This window comes from Schistocerca piceifrons, unplaced genomic scaffold (genome assembly GCF_021461385.2).
Source record: "Schistocerca piceifrons isolate TAMUIC-IGC-003096 unplaced genomic scaffold, iqSchPice1.1 HiC_scaffold_613, whole genome shotgun sequence".
NCBI lineage: Eukaryota > Metazoa > Arthropoda > Insecta > Orthoptera > Acrididae > Schistocerca > Schistocerca piceifrons.
This window is the reverse complement of record NW_025728854.1, coordinates 1-18,897: the sequence shown is the minus strand read 5'-3', so window position 1 is coordinate 18,897 and position 18,897 is coordinate 1. Positions and strand designations below refer to the sequence as shown.

General features: G+C 55.1%; 42 non-coding genes across 42 annotated transcripts; 9 read left to right on the top strand and 33 right to left on the bottom strand.

The window, feature by feature from the left end:
* Positions 1-363: 363 nt before the first annotated feature.
* Trnag-gcc lies at positions 364-434 on the bottom strand. The gene has a single exon. It is a non-coding gene; the product is annotated as a tRNA-Gly (tRNA).
* Positions 435-781: 347 nt separating this feature from the next.
* Trnag-ucc lies at positions 782-853 on the top strand. The gene has a single exon. It is a non-coding gene; the product is annotated as a tRNA-Gly (tRNA).
* A 593-nt stretch (positions 854-1,446) lies between these two features.
* Positions 1,447-1,520, bottom strand: Trnai-aau. The gene has a single exon. It is a non-coding gene; the product is annotated as a tRNA-Ile (tRNA).
* Positions 1,521-1,718: 198 nt separating this feature from the next.
* Positions 1,719-1,790, bottom strand: Trnae-uuc. Its single transcript has one exon. It is a non-coding gene; the product is annotated as a tRNA-Glu (tRNA).
* A 303-nt stretch (positions 1,791-2,093) lies between these two features.
* Positions 2,094-2,166, bottom strand: Trnav-cac. The gene has a single exon. It is a non-coding gene; the product is annotated as a tRNA-Val (tRNA).
* A 381-nt stretch (positions 2,167-2,547) lies between these two features.
* Positions 2,548-2,618, bottom strand: Trnag-gcc. Its single transcript has one exon. It is a non-coding gene; the product is annotated as a tRNA-Gly (tRNA).
* A 347-nt stretch (positions 2,619-2,965) lies between these two features.
* On the top strand, positions 2,966-3,037 carry Trnag-ucc. Its single transcript has one exon. It is a non-coding gene; the product is annotated as a tRNA-Gly (tRNA).
* A 593-nt stretch (positions 3,038-3,630) lies between these two features.
* On the bottom strand, positions 3,631-3,704 carry Trnai-aau. Its single transcript has one exon. It is a non-coding gene; the product is annotated as a tRNA-Ile (tRNA).
* A 198-nt stretch (positions 3,705-3,902) lies between these two features.
* Trnae-uuc lies at positions 3,903-3,974 on the bottom strand. Its single transcript has one exon. It is a non-coding gene; the product is annotated as a tRNA-Glu (tRNA).
* A 303-nt stretch (positions 3,975-4,277) lies between these two features.
* Trnam-cau lies at positions 4,278-4,350 on the bottom strand. Its single transcript has one exon. It is a non-coding gene; the product is annotated as a tRNA-Met (tRNA).
* A 381-nt stretch (positions 4,351-4,731) lies between these two features.
* On the bottom strand, positions 4,732-4,802 carry Trnag-gcc. The gene has a single exon. It is a non-coding gene; the product is annotated as a tRNA-Gly (tRNA).
* A 347-nt stretch (positions 4,803-5,149) lies between these two features.
* Trnag-ucc lies at positions 5,150-5,221 on the top strand. Its single transcript has one exon. It is a non-coding gene; the product is annotated as a tRNA-Gly (tRNA).
* Positions 5,222-5,814: 593 nt separating this feature from the next.
* Trnai-aau lies at positions 5,815-5,888 on the bottom strand. The gene has a single exon. It is a non-coding gene; the product is annotated as a tRNA-Ile (tRNA).
* A 198-nt stretch (positions 5,889-6,086) lies between these two features.
* Positions 6,087-6,158, bottom strand: Trnae-uuc. Its single transcript has one exon. It is a non-coding gene; the product is annotated as a tRNA-Glu (tRNA).
* A 303-nt stretch (positions 6,159-6,461) lies between these two features.
* Positions 6,462-6,534, bottom strand: Trnam-cau. Its single transcript has one exon. It is a non-coding gene; the product is annotated as a tRNA-Met (tRNA).
* A 381-nt stretch (positions 6,535-6,915) lies between these two features.
* Trnag-gcc lies at positions 6,916-6,986 on the bottom strand. The gene has a single exon. It is a non-coding gene; the product is annotated as a tRNA-Gly (tRNA).
* Positions 6,987-7,333: 347 nt separating this feature from the next.
* Trnag-ucc lies at positions 7,334-7,405 on the top strand. Its single transcript has one exon. It is a non-coding gene; the product is annotated as a tRNA-Gly (tRNA).
* A 593-nt stretch (positions 7,406-7,998) lies between these two features.
* Trnai-aau lies at positions 7,999-8,072 on the bottom strand. Its single transcript has one exon. It is a non-coding gene; the product is annotated as a tRNA-Ile (tRNA).
* Positions 8,073-8,270: 198 nt separating this feature from the next.
* Trnae-uuc lies at positions 8,271-8,342 on the bottom strand. The gene has a single exon. It is a non-coding gene; the product is annotated as a tRNA-Glu (tRNA).
* A 303-nt stretch (positions 8,343-8,645) lies between these two features.
* On the bottom strand, positions 8,646-8,718 carry Trnav-cac. Its single transcript has one exon. It is a non-coding gene; the product is annotated as a tRNA-Val (tRNA).
* A 381-nt stretch (positions 8,719-9,099) lies between these two features.
* Trnag-gcc lies at positions 9,100-9,170 on the bottom strand. Its single transcript has one exon. It is a non-coding gene; the product is annotated as a tRNA-Gly (tRNA).
* A 347-nt stretch (positions 9,171-9,517) lies between these two features.
* Positions 9,518-9,589, top strand: Trnag-ucc. Its single transcript has one exon. It is a non-coding gene; the product is annotated as a tRNA-Gly (tRNA).
* Positions 9,590-10,182: 593 nt separating this feature from the next.
* Trnai-aau lies at positions 10,183-10,256 on the bottom strand. Its single transcript has one exon. It is a non-coding gene; the product is annotated as a tRNA-Ile (tRNA).
* Positions 10,257-10,454: 198 nt separating this feature from the next.
* Trnae-uuc lies at positions 10,455-10,526 on the bottom strand. The gene has a single exon. It is a non-coding gene; the product is annotated as a tRNA-Glu (tRNA).
* A 302-nt stretch (positions 10,527-10,828) lies between these two features.
* Trnam-cau lies at positions 10,829-10,901 on the bottom strand. Its single transcript has one exon. It is a non-coding gene; the product is annotated as a tRNA-Met (tRNA).
* Positions 10,902-11,282: 381 nt separating this feature from the next.
* Positions 11,283-11,353, bottom strand: Trnag-gcc. Its single transcript has one exon. It is a non-coding gene; the product is annotated as a tRNA-Gly (tRNA).
* Positions 11,354-11,700: 347 nt separating this feature from the next.
* On the top strand, positions 11,701-11,772 carry Trnag-ucc. Its single transcript has one exon. It is a non-coding gene; the product is annotated as a tRNA-Gly (tRNA).
* A 593-nt stretch (positions 11,773-12,365) lies between these two features.
* Trnai-aau lies at positions 12,366-12,439 on the bottom strand. Its single transcript has one exon. It is a non-coding gene; the product is annotated as a tRNA-Ile (tRNA).
* A 198-nt stretch (positions 12,440-12,637) lies between these two features.
* Positions 12,638-12,709, bottom strand: Trnae-uuc. Its single transcript has one exon. It is a non-coding gene; the product is annotated as a tRNA-Glu (tRNA).
* Positions 12,710-13,013: 304 nt separating this feature from the next.
* Trnam-cau lies at positions 13,014-13,086 on the bottom strand. The gene has a single exon. It is a non-coding gene; the product is annotated as a tRNA-Met (tRNA).
* Positions 13,087-13,468: 382 nt separating this feature from the next.
* Positions 13,469-13,539, bottom strand: Trnag-gcc. The gene has a single exon. It is a non-coding gene; the product is annotated as a tRNA-Gly (tRNA).
* A 347-nt stretch (positions 13,540-13,886) lies between these two features.
* Trnag-ucc lies at positions 13,887-13,958 on the top strand. Its single transcript has one exon. It is a non-coding gene; the product is annotated as a tRNA-Gly (tRNA).
* A 593-nt stretch (positions 13,959-14,551) lies between these two features.
* Trnai-aau lies at positions 14,552-14,625 on the bottom strand. Its single transcript has one exon. It is a non-coding gene; the product is annotated as a tRNA-Ile (tRNA).
* Positions 14,626-14,823: 198 nt separating this feature from the next.
* On the bottom strand, positions 14,824-14,895 carry Trnae-uuc. The gene has a single exon. It is a non-coding gene; the product is annotated as a tRNA-Glu (tRNA).
* A 303-nt stretch (positions 14,896-15,198) lies between these two features.
* On the bottom strand, positions 15,199-15,271 carry Trnav-cac. Its single transcript has one exon. It is a non-coding gene; the product is annotated as a tRNA-Val (tRNA).
* Positions 15,272-15,652: 381 nt separating this feature from the next.
* Trnag-gcc lies at positions 15,653-15,723 on the bottom strand. Its single transcript has one exon. It is a non-coding gene; the product is annotated as a tRNA-Gly (tRNA).
* A 346-nt stretch (positions 15,724-16,069) lies between these two features.
* Trnag-ucc lies at positions 16,070-16,141 on the top strand. The gene has a single exon. It is a non-coding gene; the product is annotated as a tRNA-Gly (tRNA).
* A 592-nt stretch (positions 16,142-16,733) lies between these two features.
* Trnai-aau lies at positions 16,734-16,807 on the bottom strand. The gene has a single exon. It is a non-coding gene; the product is annotated as a tRNA-Ile (tRNA).
* Positions 16,808-17,005: 198 nt separating this feature from the next.
* On the bottom strand, positions 17,006-17,077 carry Trnae-uuc. Its single transcript has one exon. It is a non-coding gene; the product is annotated as a tRNA-Glu (tRNA).
* Positions 17,078-17,380: 303 nt separating this feature from the next.
* Trnam-cau lies at positions 17,381-17,453 on the bottom strand. The gene has a single exon. It is a non-coding gene; the product is annotated as a tRNA-Met (tRNA).
* A 381-nt stretch (positions 17,454-17,834) lies between these two features.
* On the bottom strand, positions 17,835-17,905 carry Trnag-gcc. The gene has a single exon. It is a non-coding gene; the product is annotated as a tRNA-Gly (tRNA).
* Positions 17,906-18,251: 346 nt separating this feature from the next.
* Trnag-ucc lies at positions 18,252-18,323 on the top strand. The gene has a single exon. It is a non-coding gene; the product is annotated as a tRNA-Gly (tRNA).
* The last annotated feature ends 574 nt before the right edge of the window (positions 18,324-18,897 follow it).

Below are 18,897 nucleotides of genomic sequence, written 5' to 3'. Positions count from 1 at the left end.
CTGGAAACTGGGTAAACACCTTACCCAATATTAGACGTAGAGACACTGTACTTCCTGGATAACGTGTTCTGTTGCTACACGTGCACTGCCGGCCCAGTTGATTGCGGTGCTGCTGCAGCTGTTGCAACGATAGGCAGCACTCCTTGTCGTTGAAGTTCAGTGCCTCGGAGGCACCCGGACCCAGCAACTTGTGAGGCCAGGCCGACGCTAGTCTGTAGAACATGATGCGAGCGTCCTAGTGGGGACCCGCGAGTGCTGCGTTCTCGGTCCTTCTCAAGGGAAATCCAGCTACACATTCTTGTGGATCGTGCATCTCAAGCGCTCAAGCCACGCGGCAGCATTATCGCGGGAAAAGCAAAATGATGCATCGGCCGGGAATCGAACCCGGGCCGCCCGCGTGGCAGGCGAGCATTCTACCACTGAACCACCGATGCTCGGGCCAGCGGTAACTTGACGCTGCTTGCCGAGCAGATGTCTCAAGGGAAAGTGGGACTGCCGTCAAGCGCCGTAGCATTCTGTGGAAAAGATGCTGCAGACGCTGAATCCTGCACTGCACTGCTCTGCTTAAAAATGCCGCCAGAACGCGGTCCTCTGCGTACTCTTGCGTTGCCGGCGCCCAACTCTTGCCAAAGGATGCGAAATGTGCGCGGATACGCTGTCCGAATGCGTCTGGATGTGCTCCCCTAGCCTGCCTCGAAATGCGCCTGCCAGGTACGATCACCTTCGGCCGCTGCCGACTGGCGGGAAGCCGACACAGCGCGGACGCGCGGCGCTCGCTTGTGCGGTGGTGGTGTAATGGTCAGCATAGTTGCGTTCCAAGCAGTTGATCCGGGTTCGATTCCCGGCCACCGCAGCAGGCTTTTAATTTCGCGTATGAGTACTTTTGCCACGCGCTCTTAAATTATTGTTTTTTCGCCCTCTTACTCGCTGCATACCAGCCCTTAGTGTGTCTCGACTTGTCTCGACTTTGCTCGGCTGACGCGAGAGCTGACGCTCTCAAATCGGCCTATATCAAAACGACAAGCACGAGAAACGACTGAGAGAGGTAAGGAGAGGCGAGGCGATGGACACACAGCACGCCCCCTTCATTTCACGGTGGCGTCTCCCTGACCGAATCGGGCTGTAGCTCCGAAAAGAAAGGAGAAACAAAAATAGGAAGTAAAAGTGCCAATAGCGCCCTGTGTTCCCATGCGCTCACCCGCCCAAGTACTGACAAGGGCCAAAGTTGTTACGCATCGGCAATCGGACATTTTCTTTCATTTTCTCTTTATCGGTTGAGAACCAGTGTATTCAAGATATTATGGCCATTGCCGAGTGAATGCTGTAGCGCTCCCCGACGAGTCGGGTTCGGATCCTCTATCAACTTCCACGCAGGGTGATGATCTTTTGGTCACCACACTCGCCAGCTGAAATCGGCGCCGCCTTTTCGTAGTAGGAAAAGAGTAGTGGCCCGTGGGGGGATCGAACCCACGACCTTCGCGTTATTAGCACGACGCTCTAACCAACTGAGCTAACGGGCCTCGGCAGATGCAGTTGCTCAGCCCTACGCTGGAAACAGGTGGCATGAAGCCGCACACCATTTCTATGGTCGTCGTGTGTCTGCTTCCCTAGTCTATATTCTGCTGACGGTCACGAAACAGTAGCTATATTGCGAGCAGGACGGGAAACGGCCGCTCGGACAGCTCAAACTTGTCACGATTCGTGTGGAAAAAATTCCGTTCCGGTACCGGGAATCGAACCCGGGCCTCCTGGGTGAAAGCCAGGTATCCTAGCCACTAGACCACACCGGATGTGGCCGTTTCGTTCGACCGTTCGTACGGTCGCTTGTCGCATTTCGTGTCGAGTGCCGCGTCGGCGCCCCCCTCTCTTTGCGAGCATCTGTGCACATACTGACTGGCAAGGCGCGCACCTCAAACGTCGCAGAGCAATGCTTTTGGCTTCATGCTCTGCTGGGAGAAGAGGAAAAGGGAAGCTGTAAGTAGCAATAACAGGAAGTAAACATTTTCCCGCTGAAGCGTTGAAACGCTGTGGATAACAAACAAGAAATACGTTGGCGCCCTAGCAACAGCACCACCATGTCACAGAAAATTAAATGCCCCGGGTGAGGATCGAACTCACGACCTTAAGATTGTGAGACTTACGCGCTGCCTACTGCGCTACCGAGGCACGGGTGCACCGCTTGTCCTGGAAACTGGGTAAACACCTTACCCAATATTAGACGTAGAGACACTGTACTTCCTGGATAACGTGTTCTGTTGCTACACGTGCACTGCCGGCCCAGTTGATTGCGGTGCTGCTGCAGCTGTTGCAACGATAGGCAGCACTCCTTGTCGTTGAAGTTCAGTGCCTCGGAGGCACCCGGACCCAGCAACTTGTGAGGCCAGGCCGACGCTAGTCTGTAGAACATGATGCGAGCGTCCTAGTGGGGACCCGCGAGTGCTGCGTTCTCGGTCCTTCTCAAGGGAAATCCAGCTACACATTCTTGTGGATCGTGCATCTCAAGCGCTCAAGCCACGCGGCAGCATTATCGCGGGAAAAGCAAAATGATGCATCGGCCGGGAATCGAACCCGGGCCGCCCGCGTGGCAGGCGAGCATTCTACCACTGAACCACCGATGCTCGGGCCAGCGGTAACTTGACGCTGCTTGCCGAGCAGATGTCTCAAGGGAAAGTGGGACTGCCGTCAAGCGCCGTAGCATTCTGTGGAAAAGATGCTGCAGACGCTGAATCCTGCACTGCACTGCTCTGCTTAAAAATGCCGCCAGAACGCGGTCCTCTGCGTACTCTTGCGTTGCCGGCGCCCAACTCTTGCCAAAGGATGCGAAATGTGCGCGGATACGCTGTCCGAATGCGTCTGGATGTGCTCCCCTAGCCTGCCTCGAAATGCGCCTGCCAGGTACGATCACCTTCGGCCGCTGCCGACTGGCGGGAAGCCGACACAGCGCGGACGCGCGGCGCTCGCTTGTGCGGTGGTGGTGTAATGGTCAGCATAGTTGCGTTCCAAGCAGTTGATCCGGGTTCGATTCCCGGCCACCGCAGCAGGCTTTTAATTTCGCGTATGAGTACTTTTGCCACGCGCTCTTAAATTATTGTTTTTTCGCCCTCTTACTCGCTGCATACCAGCCCTTAGTGTGTCTCGACTTGTCTCGACTTTGCTCGGCTGACGCGAGAGCTGACGCTCTCAAATCGGCCTATATCAAAACGACAAGCACGAGAAACGACTGAGAGAGGTAAGGAGAGGCGAGGCGATGGACACACAGCACGCCCCCTTCATTTCACGGTGGCGTCTCCCTGACCGAATCGGGCTGTAGCTCCGAAAAGAAAGGAGAAACAAAAATAGGAAGTAAAAGTGCCAATAGCGCCCTGTGTTCCCATGCGCTCACCCGCCCAAGTACTGACAAGGGCCAAAGTTGTTACGCATCGGCAATCGGACATTTTCTTTCATTTTCTCTTTATCGGTTGAGAACCAGTGTATTCAAGATATTATGGCCATTGCCGAGTGAATGCTGTAGCGCTCCCCGACGAGTCGGGTTCGGATCCTCTATCAACTTCCACGCAGGGTGATGATCTTTTGGTCACCACACTCGCCAGCTGAAATCGGCGCCGCCTTTTCGTAGTAGGAAAAGAGTAGTGGCCCGTGGGGGGATCGAACCCACGACCTTCGCGTTATTAGCACGACGCTCTAACCAACTGAGCTAACGGGCCTCGGCAGATGCAGTTGCTCAGCCCTACGCTGGAAACAGGTGGCATGAAGCCGCACACCATTTCTATGGTCGTCGTGTGTCTGCTTCCCTAGTCTATATTCTGCTGACGGTCACGAAACAGTAGCTATATTGCGAGCAGGACGGGAAACGGCCGCTCGGACAGCTCAAACTTGTCACGATTCGTGTGGAAAAAATTCCGTTCCGGTACCGGGAATCGAACCCGGGCCTCCTGGGTGAAAGCCAGGTATCCTAGCCACTAGACCACACCGGATGTGGCCGTTTCGTTCGACCGTTCGTACGGTCGCTTGTCGCATTTCGTGTCGAGTGCCGCGTCGGCGCCCCCCTCTCTTTGCGAGCATCTGTGCACATACTGACTGGCAAGGCGCGCACCTCAAACGTCGCAGAGCAATGCTTTTGGCTTCATGCTCTGCTGGGAGAAGAGGAAAAGGGAAGCTGTAAGTAGCAATAACAGGAAGTAAACATTTTCCCGCTGAAGCGTTGAAACGCTGTGGATAACAAACAAGAAATACGTTGGCGCCCTAGCAACAGCACCACCATGTCACAGAAAATTAAATGCCCCGGGTGAGGATCGAACTCACGACCTTAAGATTATGAGACTTACGCGCTGCCTACTGCGCTACCGAGGCACGGGTGCACCGCTTGTCCTGGAAACTGGGTAAACACCTTACCCAATATTAGACGTAGAGACACTGTACTTCCTGGATAACGTGTTCTGTTGCTACACGTGCACTGCCGGCCCAGTTGATTGCGGTGCTGCTGCAGCTGTTGCAACGATAGGCAGCACTCCTTGTCGTTGAAGTTCAGTGCCTCGGAGGCACCCGGACCCAGCAACTTGTGAGGCCAGGCCGACGCTAGTCTGTAGAACATGATGCGAGCGTCCTAGTGGGGACCCGCGAGTGCTGCGTTCTCGGTCCTTCTCAAGGGAAATCCAGCTACACATTCTTGTGGATCGTGCATCTCAAGCGCTCAAGCCACGCGGCAGCATTATCGCGGGAAAAGCAAAATGATGCATCGGCCGGGAATCGAACCCGGGCCGCCCGCGTGGCAGGCGAGCATTCTACCACTGAACCACCGATGCTCGGGCCAGCGGTAACTTGACGCTGCTTGCCGAGCAGATGTCTCAAGGGAAAGTGGGACTGCCGTCAAGCGCCGTAGCATTCTGTGGAAAAGATGCTGCAGACGCTGAATCCTGCACTGCACTGCTCTGCTTAAAAATGCCGCCAGAACGCGGTCCTCTGCGTACTCTTGCGTTGCCGGCGCCCAACTCTTGCCAAAGGATGCGAAATGTGCGCGGATACGCTGTCCGAATGCGTCTGGATGTGCTCCCCTAGCCTGCCTCGAAATGCGCCTGCCAGGTACGATCACCTTCGGCCGCTGCCGACTGGCGGGAAGCCGACACAGCGCGGACGCGCGGCGCTCGCTTGTGCGGTGGTGGTGTAATGGTCAGCATAGTTGCGTTCCAAGCAGTTGATCCGGGTTCGATTCCCGGCCACCGCAGCAGGCTTTTAATTTCGCGTATGAGTACTTTTGCCACGCGCTCTTAAATTATTGTTTTTTCGCCCTCTTACTCGCTGCATACCAGCCCTTAGTGTGTCTCGACTTGTCTCGACTTTGCTCGGCTGACGCGAGAGCTGACGCTCTCAAATCGGCCTATATCAAAACGACAAGCACGAGAAACGACTGAGAGAGGTAAGGAGAGGCGAGGCGATGGACACACAGCACGCCCCCTTCATTTCACGGTGGCGTCTCCCTGACCGAATCGGGCTGTAGCTCCGAAAAGAAAGGAGAAACAAAAATAGGAAGTAAAAGTGCCAATAGCGCCCTGTGTTCCCATGCGCTCACCCGCCCAAGTACTGACAAGGGCCAAAGTTGTTACGCATCGGCAATCGGACATTTTCTTTCATTTTCTCTTTATCGGTTGAGAACCAGTGTATTCAAGATATTATGGCCATTGCCGAGTGAATGCTGTAGCGCTCCCCGACGAGTCGGGTTCGGATCCTCTATCAACTTCCACGCAGGGTGATGATCTTTTGGTCACCACACTCGCCAGCTGAAATCGGCGCCGCCTTTTCGTAGTAGGAAAAGAGTAGTGGCCCGTGGGGGGATCGAACCCACGACCTTCGCGTTATTAGCACGACGCTCTAACCAACTGAGCTAACGGGCCTCGGCAGATGCAGTTGCTCAGCCCTACGCTGGAAACAGGTGGCATGAAGCCGCACACCATTTCTATGGTCGTCGTGTGTCTGCTTCCCTAGTCTATATTCTGCTGACGGTCACGAAACAGTAGCTATATTGCGAGCAGGACGGGAAACGGCCGCTCGGACAGCTCAAACTTGTCACGATTCGTGTGGAAAAAATTCCGTTCCGGTACCGGGAATCGAACCCGGGCCTCCTGGGTGAAAGCCAGGTATCCTAGCCACTAGACCACACCGGATGTGGCCGTTTCGTTCGACCGTTCGTACGGTCGCTTGTCGCATTTCGTGTCGAGTGCCGCGTCGGCGCCCCCCTCTCTTTGCGAGCATCTGTGCACATACTGACTGGCAAGGCGCGCACCTCAAACGTCGCAGAGCAATGCTTTTGGCTTCATGCTCTGCTGGGAGAAGAGGAAAAGGGAAGCTGTAAGTAGCAATAACAGGAAGTAAACATTTTCCCGCTGAAGCGTTGAAACGCTGTGGATAACAAACAAGAAATACGTTGGCGCCCTAGCAACAGCACCACCATGTCACAGAAAATTAAATGCCCCGGGTGAGGATCGAACTCACGACCTTAAGATTATGAGACTTACGCGCTGCCTACTGCGCTACCGAGGCACGGGTGCACCGCTTGTCCTGGAAACTGGGTAAACACCTTACCCAATATTAGACGTAGAGACACTGTACTTCCTGGATAACGTGTTCTGTTGCTACACGTGCACTGCCGGCCCAGTTGATTGCGGTGCTGCTGCAGCTGTTGCAACGATAGGCAGCACTCCTTGTCGTTGAAGTTCAGTGCCTCGGAGGCACCCGGACCCAGCAACTTGTGAGGCCAGGCCGACGCTAGTCTGTAGAACATGATGCGAGCGTCCTAGTGGGGACCCGCGAGTGCTGCGTTCTCGGTCCTTCTCAAGGGAAATCCAGCTACACATTCTTGTGGATCGTGCATCTCAAGCGCTCAAGCCACGCGGCAGCATTATCGCGGGAAAAGCAAAATGATGCATCGGCCGGGAATCGAACCCGGGCCGCCCGCGTGGCAGGCGAGCATTCTACCACTGAACCACCGATGCTCGGGCCAGCGGTAACTTGACGCTGCTTGCCGAGCAGATGTCTCAAGGGAAAGTGGGACTGCCGTCAAGCGCCGTAGCATTCTGTGGAAAAGATGCTGCAGACGCTGAATCCTGCACTGCACTGCTCTGCTTAAAAATGCCGCCAGAACGCGGTCCTCTGCGTACTCTTGCGTTGCCGGCGCCCAACTCTTGCCAAAGGATGCGAAATGTGCGCGGATACGCTGTCCGAATGCGTCTGGATGTGCTCCCCTAGCCTGCCTCGAAATGCGCCTGCCAGGTACGATCACCTTCGGCCGCTGCCGACTGGCGGGAAGCCGACACAGCGCGGACGCGCGGCGCTCGCTTGTGCGGTGGTGGTGTAATGGTCAGCATAGTTGCGTTCCAAGCAGTTGATCCGGGTTCGATTCCCGGCCACCGCAGCAGGCTTTTAATTTCGCGTATGAGTACTTTTGCCACGCGCTCTTAAATTATTGTTTTTTCGCCCTCTTACTCGCTGCATACCAGCCCTTAGTGTGTCTCGACTTGTCTCGACTTTGCTCGGCTGACGCGAGAGCTGACGCTCTCAAATCGGCCTATATCAAAACGACAAGCACGAGAAACGACTGAGAGAGGTAAGGAGAGGCGAGGCGATGGACACACAGCACGCCCCCTTCATTTCACGGTGGCGTCTCCCTGACCGAATCGGGCTGTAGCTCCGAAAAGAAAGGAGAAACAAAAATAGGAAGTAAAAGTGCCAATAGCGCCCTGTGTTCCCATGCGCTCACCCGCCCAAGTACTGACAAGGGCCAAAGTTGTTACGCATCGGCAATCGGACATTTTCTTTCATTTTCTCTTTATCGGTTGAGAACCAGTGTATTCAAGATATTATGGCCATTGCCGAGTGAATGCTGTAGCGCTCCCCGACGAGTCGGGTTCGGATCCTCTATCAACTTCCACGCAGGGTGATGATCTTTTGGTCACCACACTCGCCAGCTGAAATCGGCGCCGCCTTTTCGTAGTAGGAAAAGAGTAGTGGCCCGTGGGGGGATCGAACCCACGACCTTCGCGTTATTAGCACGACGCTCTAACCAACTGAGCTAACGGGCCTCGGCAGATGCAGTTGCTCAGCCCTACGCTGGAAACAGGTGGCATGAAGCCGCACACCATTTCTATGGTCGTCGTGTGTCTGCTTCCCTAGTCTATATTCTGCTGACGGTCACGAAACAGTAGCTATATTGCGAGCAGGACGGGAAACGGCCGCTCGGACAGCTCAAACTTGTCACGATTCGTGTGGAAAAAATTCCGTTCCGGTACCGGGAATCGAACCCGGGCCTCCTGGGTGAAAGCCAGGTATCCTAGCCACTAGACCACACCGGATGTGGCCGTTTCGTTCGACCGTTCGTACGGTCGCTTGTCGCATTTCGTGTCGAGTGCCGCGTCGGCGCCCCCCTCTCTTTGCGAGCATCTGTGCACATACTGACTGGCAAGGCGCGCACCTCAAACGTCGCAGAGCAATGCTTTTGGCTTCATGCTCTGCTGGGAGAAGAGGAAAAGGGAAGCTGTAAGTAGCAATAACAGGAAGTAAACATTTTCCCGCTGAAGCGTTGAAACGCTGTGGATAACAAACAAGAAATACGTTGGCGCCCTAGCAACAGCACCACCATGTCACAGAAAATTAAATGCCCCGGGTGAGGATCGAACTCACGACCTTAAGATTGTGAGACTTACGCGCTGCCTACTGCGCTACCGAGGCACGGGTGCACCGCTTGTCCTGGAAACTGGGTAAACACCTTACCCAATATTAGACGTAGAGACACTGTACTTCCTGGATAACGTGTTCTGTTGCTACACGTGCACTGCCGGCCCAGTTGATTGCGGTGCTGCTGCAGCTGTTGCAACGATAGGCAGCACTCCTTGTCGTTGAAGTTCAGTGCCTCGGAGGCACCCGGACCCAGCAACTTGTGAGGCCAGGCCGACGCTAGTCTGTAGAACATGATGCGAGCGTCCTAGTGGGGACCCGCGAGTGCTGCGTTCTCGGTCCTTCTCAAGGGAAATCCAGCTACACATTCTTGTGGATCGTGCATCTCAAGCGCTCAAGCCACGCGGCAGCATTATCGCGGGAAAAGCAAAATGATGCATCGGCCGGGAATCGAACCCGGGCCGCCCGCGTGGCAGGCGAGCATTCTACCACTGAACCACCGATGCTCGGGCCAGCGGTAACTTGACGCTGCTTGCCGAGCAGATGTCTCAAGGGAAAGTGGGACTGCCGTCAAGCGCCGTAGCATTCTGTGGAAAAGATGCTGCAGACGCTGAATCCTGCACTGCACTGCTCTGCTTAAAAATGCCGCCAGAACGCGGTCCTCTGCGTACTCTTGCGTTGCCGGCGCCCAACTCTTGCCAAAGGATGCGAAATGTGCGCGGATACGCTGTCCGAATGCGTCTGGATGTGCTCCCCTAGCCTGCCTCGAAATGCGCCTGCCAGGTACGATCACCTTCGGCCGCTGCCGACTGGCGGGAAGCCGACACAGCGCGGACGCGCGGCGCTCGCTTGTGCGGTGGTGGTGTAATGGTCAGCATAGTTGCGTTCCAAGCAGTTGATCCGGGTTCGATTCCCGGCCACCGCAGCAGGCTTTTAATTTCGCGTATGAGTACTTTTGCCACGCGCTCTTAAATTATTGTTTTTTCGCCCTCTTACTCGCTGCATACCAGCCCTTAGTGTGTCTCGACTTGTCTCGACTTTGCTCGGCTGACGCGAGAGCTGACGCTCTCAAATCGGCCTATATCAAAACGACAAGCACGAGAAACGACTGAGAGAGGTAAGGAGAGGCGAGGCGATGGACACACAGCACGCCCCCTTCATTTCACGGTGGCGTCTCCCTGACCGAATCGGGCTGTAGCTCCGAAAAGAAAGGAGAAACAAAAATAGGAAGTAAAAGTGCCAATAGCGCCCTGTGTTCCCATGCGCTCACCCGCCCAAGTACTGACAAGGGCCAAAGTTGTTACGCATCGGCAATCGGACATTTTCTTTCATTTTCTCTTTATCGGTTGAGAACCAGTGTATTCAAGATATTATGGCCATTGCCGAGTGAATGCTGTAGCGCTCCCCGACGAGTCGGGTTCGGATCCTCTATCAACTTCCACGCAGGGTGATGATCTTTTGGTCACCACACTCGCCAGCTGAAATCGGCGCCGCCTTTTCGTAGTAGGAAAAGAGTAGTGGCCCGTGGGGGGATCGAACCCACGACCTTCGCGTTATTAGCACGACGCTCTAACCAACTGAGCTAACGGGCCTCGGCAGATGCAGTTGCTCAGCCCTACGCTGGAAACAGGTGGCATGAAGCCGCACACCATTTCTATGGTCGTCGTGTGTCTGCTTCCCTAGTCTATATTCTGCTGACGGTCACGAAACAGTAGCTATATTGCGAGCAGGACGGGAAACGGCCGCTCGGACAGCTCAAACTTGTCACGATTCGTGTGGAAAAAATTCCGTTCCGGTACCGGGAATCGAACCCGGGCCTCCTGGGTGAAAGCCAGGTATCCTAGCCACTAGACCACACCGGATGTGGCCGTTTCGTTCGACCGTTCGTACGGTCGCTTGTCGCATTTCGTGTCGAGTGCCGCGTCGGCGCCCCCCTCTCTTTGCGAGCATCTGTGCACATACTGACTGGCAAGGCGCGCACCTCAAACGTCGCAGAGCAATGCTTTTGGCTTCATGCTCTGCTGGGAGAAGAGGAAAAGGGAAGCTGTAAGTAGCAATAACAGGAAGTAAACATTTTCCGCTGAAGCGTTGAAACGCTGTGGATAACAAACAAGAAATACGTTGGCGCCCTAGCAACAGCACCACCATGTCACAGAAAATTAAATGCCCCGGGTGAGGATCGAACTCACGACCTTAAGATTATGAGACTTACGCGCTGCCTACTGCGCTACCGAGGCACGGGTGCACCGCTTGTCCTGGAAACTGGGTAAACACCTTACCCAATATTAGACGTAGAGACACTGTACTTCCTGGATAACGTGTTCTGTTGCTACACGTGCACTGCCGGCCCAGTTGATTGCGGTGCTGCTGCAGCTGTTGCAACGATAGGCAGCACTCCTTGTCGTTGAAGTTCAGTGCCTCGGAGGCACCCGGACCCAGCAACTTGTGAGGCCAGGCCGACGCTAGTCTGTAGAACATGATGCGAGCGTCCTAGTGGGGACCCGCGAGTGCTGCGTTCTCGGTCCTTCTCAAGGGAAATCCAGCTACACATTCTTGTGGATCGTGCATCTCAAGCGCTCAAGCCACGCGGCAGCATTATCGCGGGAAAAGCAAAATGATGCATCGGCCGGGAATCGAACCCGGGCCGCCCGCGTGGCAGGCGAGCATTCTACCACTGAACCACCGATGCTCGGGCCAGCGGTAACTTGACGCTGCTTGCCGAGCAGATGTCTCAAGGGAAAGTGGGACTGCCGTCAAGCGCCGTAGCATTCTGTGGAAAAGATGCTGCAGACGCTGAATCCTGCACTGCACTGCTCTGCTTAAAAATGCCGCCAGAACGCGGTCCTCTGCGTACTCTTGCGTTGCCGGCGCCCAACTCTTGCCAAAGGATGCGAAATGTGCGCGGATACGCTGTCCGAATGCGTCTGGATGTGCTCCCCTAGCCTGCCTCGAAATGCGCCTGCCAGGTACGATCACCTTCGGCCGCTGCCGACTGGCGGGAAGCCGACACAGCGCGGACGCGCGGCGCTCGCTTGTGCGGTGGTGGTGTAATGGTCAGCATAGTTGCGTTCCAAGCAGTTGATCCGGGTTCGATTCCCGGCCACCGCAGCAGGCTTTTAATTTCGCGTATGAGTACTTTTGCCACGCGCTCTTAAATTATTGTTTTTTCGCCCTCTTACTCGCTGCATACCAGCCCTTAGTGTGTCTCGACTTGTCTCGACTTTGCTCGGCTGACGCGAGAGCTGACGCTCTCAAATCGGCCTATATCAAAACGACAAGCACGAGAAACGACTGAGAGAGGTAAGGAGAGGCGAGGCGATGGACACACAGCACGCCCCCTTCATTTCACGGTGGCGTCTCCCTGACCGAATCGGGCTGTAGCTCCGAAAAGAAAGGAGAAACAAAAATAGGAAGTAAAAGTGCCAATAGCGCCCTGTGTTCCCATGCGCTCACCCGCCCAAGTACTGACAAGGGCCAAAGTTGTTACGCATCGGCAATCGGACATTTTCTTTCATTTTCTCTTTATCGGTTGAGAACCAGTGTATTCAAGATATTATGGCCATTGCCGAGTGAATGCTGTAGCGCTCCCCGACGAGTCGGGTTCGGATCCTCTATCAACTTCCACGCAGGGTGATGATCTTTTGGTCACCACACTCGCCAGCTGAAATCGGCGCCGCCTTTTCGTAGTAGGAAAAGAGTAGTGGCCCGTGGGGGGATCGAACCCACGACCTTCGCGTTATTAGCACGACGCTCTAACCAACTGAGCTAACGGGCCTCGGCAGATGCAGTTGCTCAGCCCTACGCTGGAAACAGGTGGCATGAAGCCGCACACCATTTCTATGGTCGTCGTGTGTCTGCTTCCCTAGTCTATATTCTGCTGACGGTCACGAAACAGTAGCTATATTGCGAGCAGGACGGGAAACGGCCGCTCGGACAGCTCAAACTTGTCACGATTCGTGTGGAAAAAATTCCGTTCCGGTACCGGGAATCGAACCCGGGCCTCCTGGGTGAAAGCCAGGTATCCTAGCCACTAGACCACACCGGATGTGGCCGTTTCGTTCGACCGTTCGTACGGTCGCTTGTCGCATTTCGTGTCGAGTGCCGCGTCGGCGCCCCCCTCTCTTTGCGAGCATCTGTGCACATACTGACTGGCAAGGCGCGCACCTCAAACGTCGCAGAGCAATGCTTTTGGCTTCATGCTCTGCTGGGAGAAGAGGAAAAGGGAAGCTGTAAGTAGCAATAACAGGAAGTAAACATTTTCCCGCTGAAGCGTTGAAAACGCTGTGGATAACAAACAAGAAATACGTTGGCGCCCTAGCAACAGCACCACCATGTCACAGAAAATTAAATGCCCCGGGTGAGGATCGAACTCACGACCTTAAGATTATGAGACTTACGCGCTGCCTACTGCGCTACCGAGGCACGGGTGCACCGCTTGTCCTGGAAACTGGGTAAACACCTTACCCAATATTAGACGTAGAGACACTGTACTTCCTGGATAACGTGTTCTGTTGCTACACGTGCACTGCCGGCCCAGTTGATTGCGGTGCTGCTGCAGCTGTTGCAACGATAGGCAGCACTCCTTGTCGTTGAAGTTCAGTGCCTCGGAGGCACCCGGACCCAGCAACTTGTGAGGCCAGGCCGACGCTAGTCTGTAGAACATGATGCGAGCGTCCTAGTGGGGACCCGCGAGTGCTGCGTTCTCGGTCCTTCTCAAGGGAAATCCAGCTACACATTCTTGTGGATCGTGCATCTCAAGCGCTCAAGCCACGCGGCAGCATTATCGCGGGAAAAAGCAAAATGATGCATCGGCCGGGAATCGAACCCGGGCCGCCCGCGTGGCAGGCGAGCATTCTACCACTGAACCACCGATGCTCGGGCCAGCGGTAACTTGACGCTGCTTGCCGAGCAGATGTCTCAAGGGAAAGTGGGACTGCCGTCAAGCGCCGTAGCATTCTGTGGAAAAGATGCTGCAGACGCTGAATCCTGCACTGCACTGCTCTGCTTAAAAATGCCGCCAGAACGCGGTCCTCTGCGTACTCTTGCGTTGCCGGCGCCCAACTCTTGCCAAAGGATGCGAAATGTGCGCGGATACGCTGTCCGAATGCGTCTGGATGTGCTCCCCTAGCCTGCCTCGAAATGCGCCTGCCAGGTACGATCACCTTCGGCCGCTGCCGACTGGCGGGAAGCCGACACAGCGCGGACGCGCGGCGCTCGCTTGTGCGGTGGTGGTGTAATGGTCAGCATAGTTGCGTTCCAAGCAGTTGATCCGGGTTCGATTCCCGGCCACCGCAGCAGGCTTTTAATTTCGCGTATGAGTACTTTTGCCACGCGCTCTTAAATTATTGTTTTTTCGCCCTCTTACTCGCTGCATACCAGCCCTTAGTGTGTCTCGACTTGTCTCGACTTTGCTCGGCTGACGCGAGAGCTGACGCTCTCAAATCGGCCTATATCAAAACGACAAGCACGAGAAACGACTGAGAGAGGTAAGGAGAGGCGAGGCGATGGACACACAGCACGCCCCCTTCATTTCACGGTGGCGTCTCCCTGACCGAATCGGGCTGTAGCTCCGAAAAGAAAGGAGAAACAAAAATAGGAAGTAAAAGTGCCAATAGCGCCCTGTGTTCCCATGCGCTCACCCGCCCAAGTACTGACAAGGGCCAAAGTTGTTACGCATCGGCAATCGGACATTTTCTTTCATTTTCTCTTTATCGGTTGAGAACCAGTGTATTCAAGATATTATGGCCATTGCCGAGTGAATGCTGTAGCGCTCCCCGACGAGTCGGGTTCGGATCCTCTATCAACTTCCACGCAGGGTGATGATCTTTTGGTCACCACACTCGCCAGCTGAAATCGGCGCCGCCTTTTCGTAGTAGGAAAAGAGTAGTGGCCCGTGGGGGGATCGAACCCACGACCTTCGCGTTATTAGCACGACGCTCTAACCAACTGAGCTAACGGGCCTCGGCAGATGCAGTTGCTCAGCCCTACGCTGGAAACAGGTGGCATGAAGCCGCACACCATTTCTATGGTCGTCGTGTGTCTGCTTCCCTAGTCTATATTCTGCTGACGGTCACGAAACAGTAGCTATATTGCGAGCAGGACGGGAAACGGCCGCTCGGACAGCTCAAACTTGTCACGATTCGTGTGGAAAAAATTCCGTTCCGGTACCGGGAATCGAACCCGGGCCTCCTGGGTGAAAGCCAGGTATCCTAGCCACTAGACCACACCGGATGTGGCCGTTTCGTTCGACCGTTCGTACGGTCGCTTGTCGCATTTCGTGTCGAGTGCCGCGTCGGCGCCCCCCTCTCTTTGCGAGCATCTGTGCACATACTGACTGGCAAGGCGCGCACCTCAAACGTCGCAGAGCAATGCTTTTGGCTTCATGCTCTGCTGGGAGAAGAGGAAAAGGGAAGCTGTAAGTAGCAATAACAGGAAGTAAACATTTTCCCGCTGAAGCGTTGAAACGCTGTGGATAACAAACAAGAAATACGTTGGCGCCCTAGCAACAGCACCACCATGTCACAGAAAATTAAATGCCCCGGGTGAGGATCGAACTCACGACCTTAAGATTGTGAGACTTACGCGCTGCCTACTGCGCTACCGAGGCACGGGTGCACCGCTTGTCCTGGAAACTGGGTAAACACCTTACCCAATATTAGACGTAGAGACACTGTACTTCCTGGATAACGTGTTCTGTTGCTACACGTGCACTGCCGGCCCAGTTGATTGCGGTGCTGCTGCAGCTGTTGCAACGATAGGCAGCACTCCTTGTCGTTGAAGTTCAGTGCCTCGGAGGCACCCGGACCCAGCAACTTGTGAGGCCAGGCCGACGCTAGTCTGTAGAACATGATGCGAGCGTCCTAGTGGGGACCCGCGAGTGCTGCGTTCTCGGTCCTTCTCAAGGGAAATCCAGCTACACATTCTTGTGGATCGTGCATCTCAAGCGCTCAAGCCACGCGGCAGCATTATCGCGGGAAAAGCAAAATGATGCATCGGCCGGGAATCGAACCCGGGCCGCCCGCGTGGCAGGCGAGCATTCTACCACTGAACCACCGATGCTCGGGCCAGCGGTAACTTGACGCTGCTTGCCGAGCAGATGTCTCAAGGGAAAGTGGGACTGCCGTCAAGCGCCGTAGCATTCTGTGGAAAAGATGCTGCAGACGCTGAATCCTGCACTGCACTGCTCTGCTTAAAATGCCGCCAGAACGCGGTCCTCTGCGTACTCTTGCGTTGCCGGCGCCCAACTCTTGCCAAAGGATGCGAAATGTGCGCGGATACGCTGTCCGAATGCGTCTGGATGTGCTCCCCTAGCCTGCCTCGAAATGCGCCTGCCAGGTACGATCACCTTCGGCCGCTGCCGACTGGCGGGAAGCCGACACAGCGCGGACGCGCGGCGCTCGCTTGTGCGGTGGTGGTGTAATGGTCAGCATAGTTGCGTTCCAAGCAGTTGATCCGGGTTCGATTCCCGGCCACCGCAGCAGGCTTTTAATTTCGCGTATGAGTACTTTTGCCACGCGCTCTTAAATTATTGTTTTTTCGCCCTCTTACTCGCTGCATACCAGCCCTTAGTGTGTCTCGACTTGTCTCGACTTTGCTCGGCTGACGCGAGAGCTGACGCTCTCAAATCGGCCTATATCAAAACGACAAGCACGAGAAACGACTGAGAGAGGTAAGGAGAGGCGAGGCGATGGACACACAGCACGCCCCCTTCATTTCACGGTGGCGTCTCCCTGACCGAATCGGGCTGTAGCTCCGAAAAGAAAGGAGAAACAAAAATAGGAAGTAAAAGTGCCAATAGCGCCCTGTGTTCCATGCGCTCACCCGCCCAAGTACTGACAAGGGCCAAAGTTGTTACGCATCGGCAATCGGACATTTTCTTTCATTTTCTCTTTATCGGTTGAGAACCAGTGTATTCAAGATATTATGGCCATTGCCGAGTGAATGCTGTAGCGCTCCCCGACGAGTCGGGTTCGGATCCTCTATCAACTTCCACGCAGGGTGATGATCTTTTGGTCACCACACTCGCCAGCTGAAATCGGCGCCGCCTTTTCGTAGTAGGAAAAGAGTAGTGGCCCGTGGGGGGATCGAACCCACGACCTTCGCGTTATTAGCACGACGCTCTAACCAACTGAGCTAACGGGCCTCGGCAGATGCAGTTGCTCAGCCCTACGCTGGAAACAGGTGGCATGAAGCCGCACACCATTTCTATGGTCGTCGTGTGTCTGCTTCCCTAGTCTATATTCTGCTGACGGTCACGAAACAGTAGCTATATTGCGAGCAGGACGGGAAACGGCCGCTCGGACAGCTCAAACTTGTCACGATTCGTGTGGAAAAAATTCCGTTCCGGTACCGGGAATCGAACCCGGGCCTCCTGGGTGAAAGCCAGGTATCCTAGCCACTAGACCACACCGGATGTGGCCGTTTCGTTCGACCGTTCGTACGGTCGCTTGTCGCATTTCGTGTCGAGTGCCGCGTCGGCGCCCCCCTCTCTTTGCGAGCATCTGTGCACATACTGACTGGCAAGGCGCGCACCTCAAACGTCGCAGAGCAATGCTTTTGGCTTCATGCTCTGCTGGGAGAAGAGGAAAAGGGAAGCTGTAAGTAGCAATAACAGGAAGTAAACATTTTCCCGCTGAAGCGTTGAAACGCTGTGGATAACAAACAAGAAATACGTTGGCGCCCTAGCAACAGCACCACCATGTCACAGAAAATTAAATGCCCCGGGTGAGGATCGAACTCACGACCTTAAGATTATGAGACTTACGCGCTGCCTACTGCGCTACCGAGGCACGGGTGCACCGCTTGTCCTGGAAACTGGGTAAACACCTTACCCAATATTAGACGTAGAGACACTGTACTTCCTGGATAACGTGTTCTGTTGCTACACGTGCACTGCCGGCCCAGTTGATTGCGGTGCTGCTGCAGCTGTTGCAACGATAGGCAGCACTCCTTGTCGTTGAAGTTCAGTGCCTCGGAGGCACCCGGACCCAGCAACTTGTGAGGCCAGGCCGACGCTAGTCTGTAGAACATGATGCGAGCGTCCTAGTGGGGACCCGCGAGTGCTGCGTTCTCGGTCCTTCTCAAGGGAAATCCAGCTACACATTCTTGTGGATCGTGCATCTCAAGCGCTCAAGCCACGCGGCAGCATTATCGCGGGAAAAGCAAAATGATGCATCGGCCGGGAATCGAACCCGGGCCGCCCGCGTGGCAGGCGAGCATTCTACCACTGAACCACCGATGCTCGGGCCAGCGGTAACTTGACGCTGCTTGCCGAGCAGATGTCTCAAGGGAAAGTGGGACTGCCGTCAAGCGCCGTAGCATTCTGTGGAAAAGATGCTGCAGACGCTGAATCCTGCACTGCACTGCTCTGCTTAAAAATGCCGCCAGAACGCGGTCCTCTGCGTACTCTTGCGTTGCCGGCGCCCAACTCTTGCCAAAGGATGCGAAATGTGCGCGGATACGCTGTCCGAATGCGTCTGGATGTGCTCCCCTAGCCTGCCTCGAAATGCGCCTGCCAGGTACGATCACCTTCGGCCGCTGCCGACTGGCGGAAGCCGACACAGCGCGGACGCGCGGCGCTCGCTTGTGCGGTGGTGGTGTAATGGTCAGCATAGTTGCGTTCCAAGCAGTTGATCCGGGTTCGATTCCCGGCCACCGCAGCAGGCTTTTAATTTCGCGTATGAGTACTTTTGCCACGCGCTCTTAAATTATTGTTTTTTCGCCCTCTTACTCGCTGCATACCAGCCCTTAGTGTGTCTCGACTTGTCTCGACTTTGCTCGGCTGACGCGAGAGCTGACGCTCTCAAATCGGCCTATATCAAAACGACAAGCACGAGAAACGACTGAGAGAGGTAAGGAGAGGCGAGGCGATGGACACACAGCACGCCCCCTTCATTTCACGGTGGCGTCTCCCTGACCGAATCGGGCTGTAGCTCCGAAAAGAAAGGAGAAACAAAAATAGGAAGTAAAAGTGCCAATAGCGCCCTGTGTTCCCATGCGCTCACCCGCCCAAGTACTGACAAGGGCCAAAGTTGTTACGCATCGGCAATCGGACATTTTCTTTCATTTTCTCTTTATCGGTTGAGAACCAGTGTATTCAAGATATTATGGCCATTGCCGAGTGAATGCTGTAGCGCTCCCCGACGAGTCGGGTTCGGATCCTCTATCAACTTCCACGCAGGGTGATGATCTTTTGGTCACCACACTCGCCAGCTGAAATCGGCGCCGCCTTTT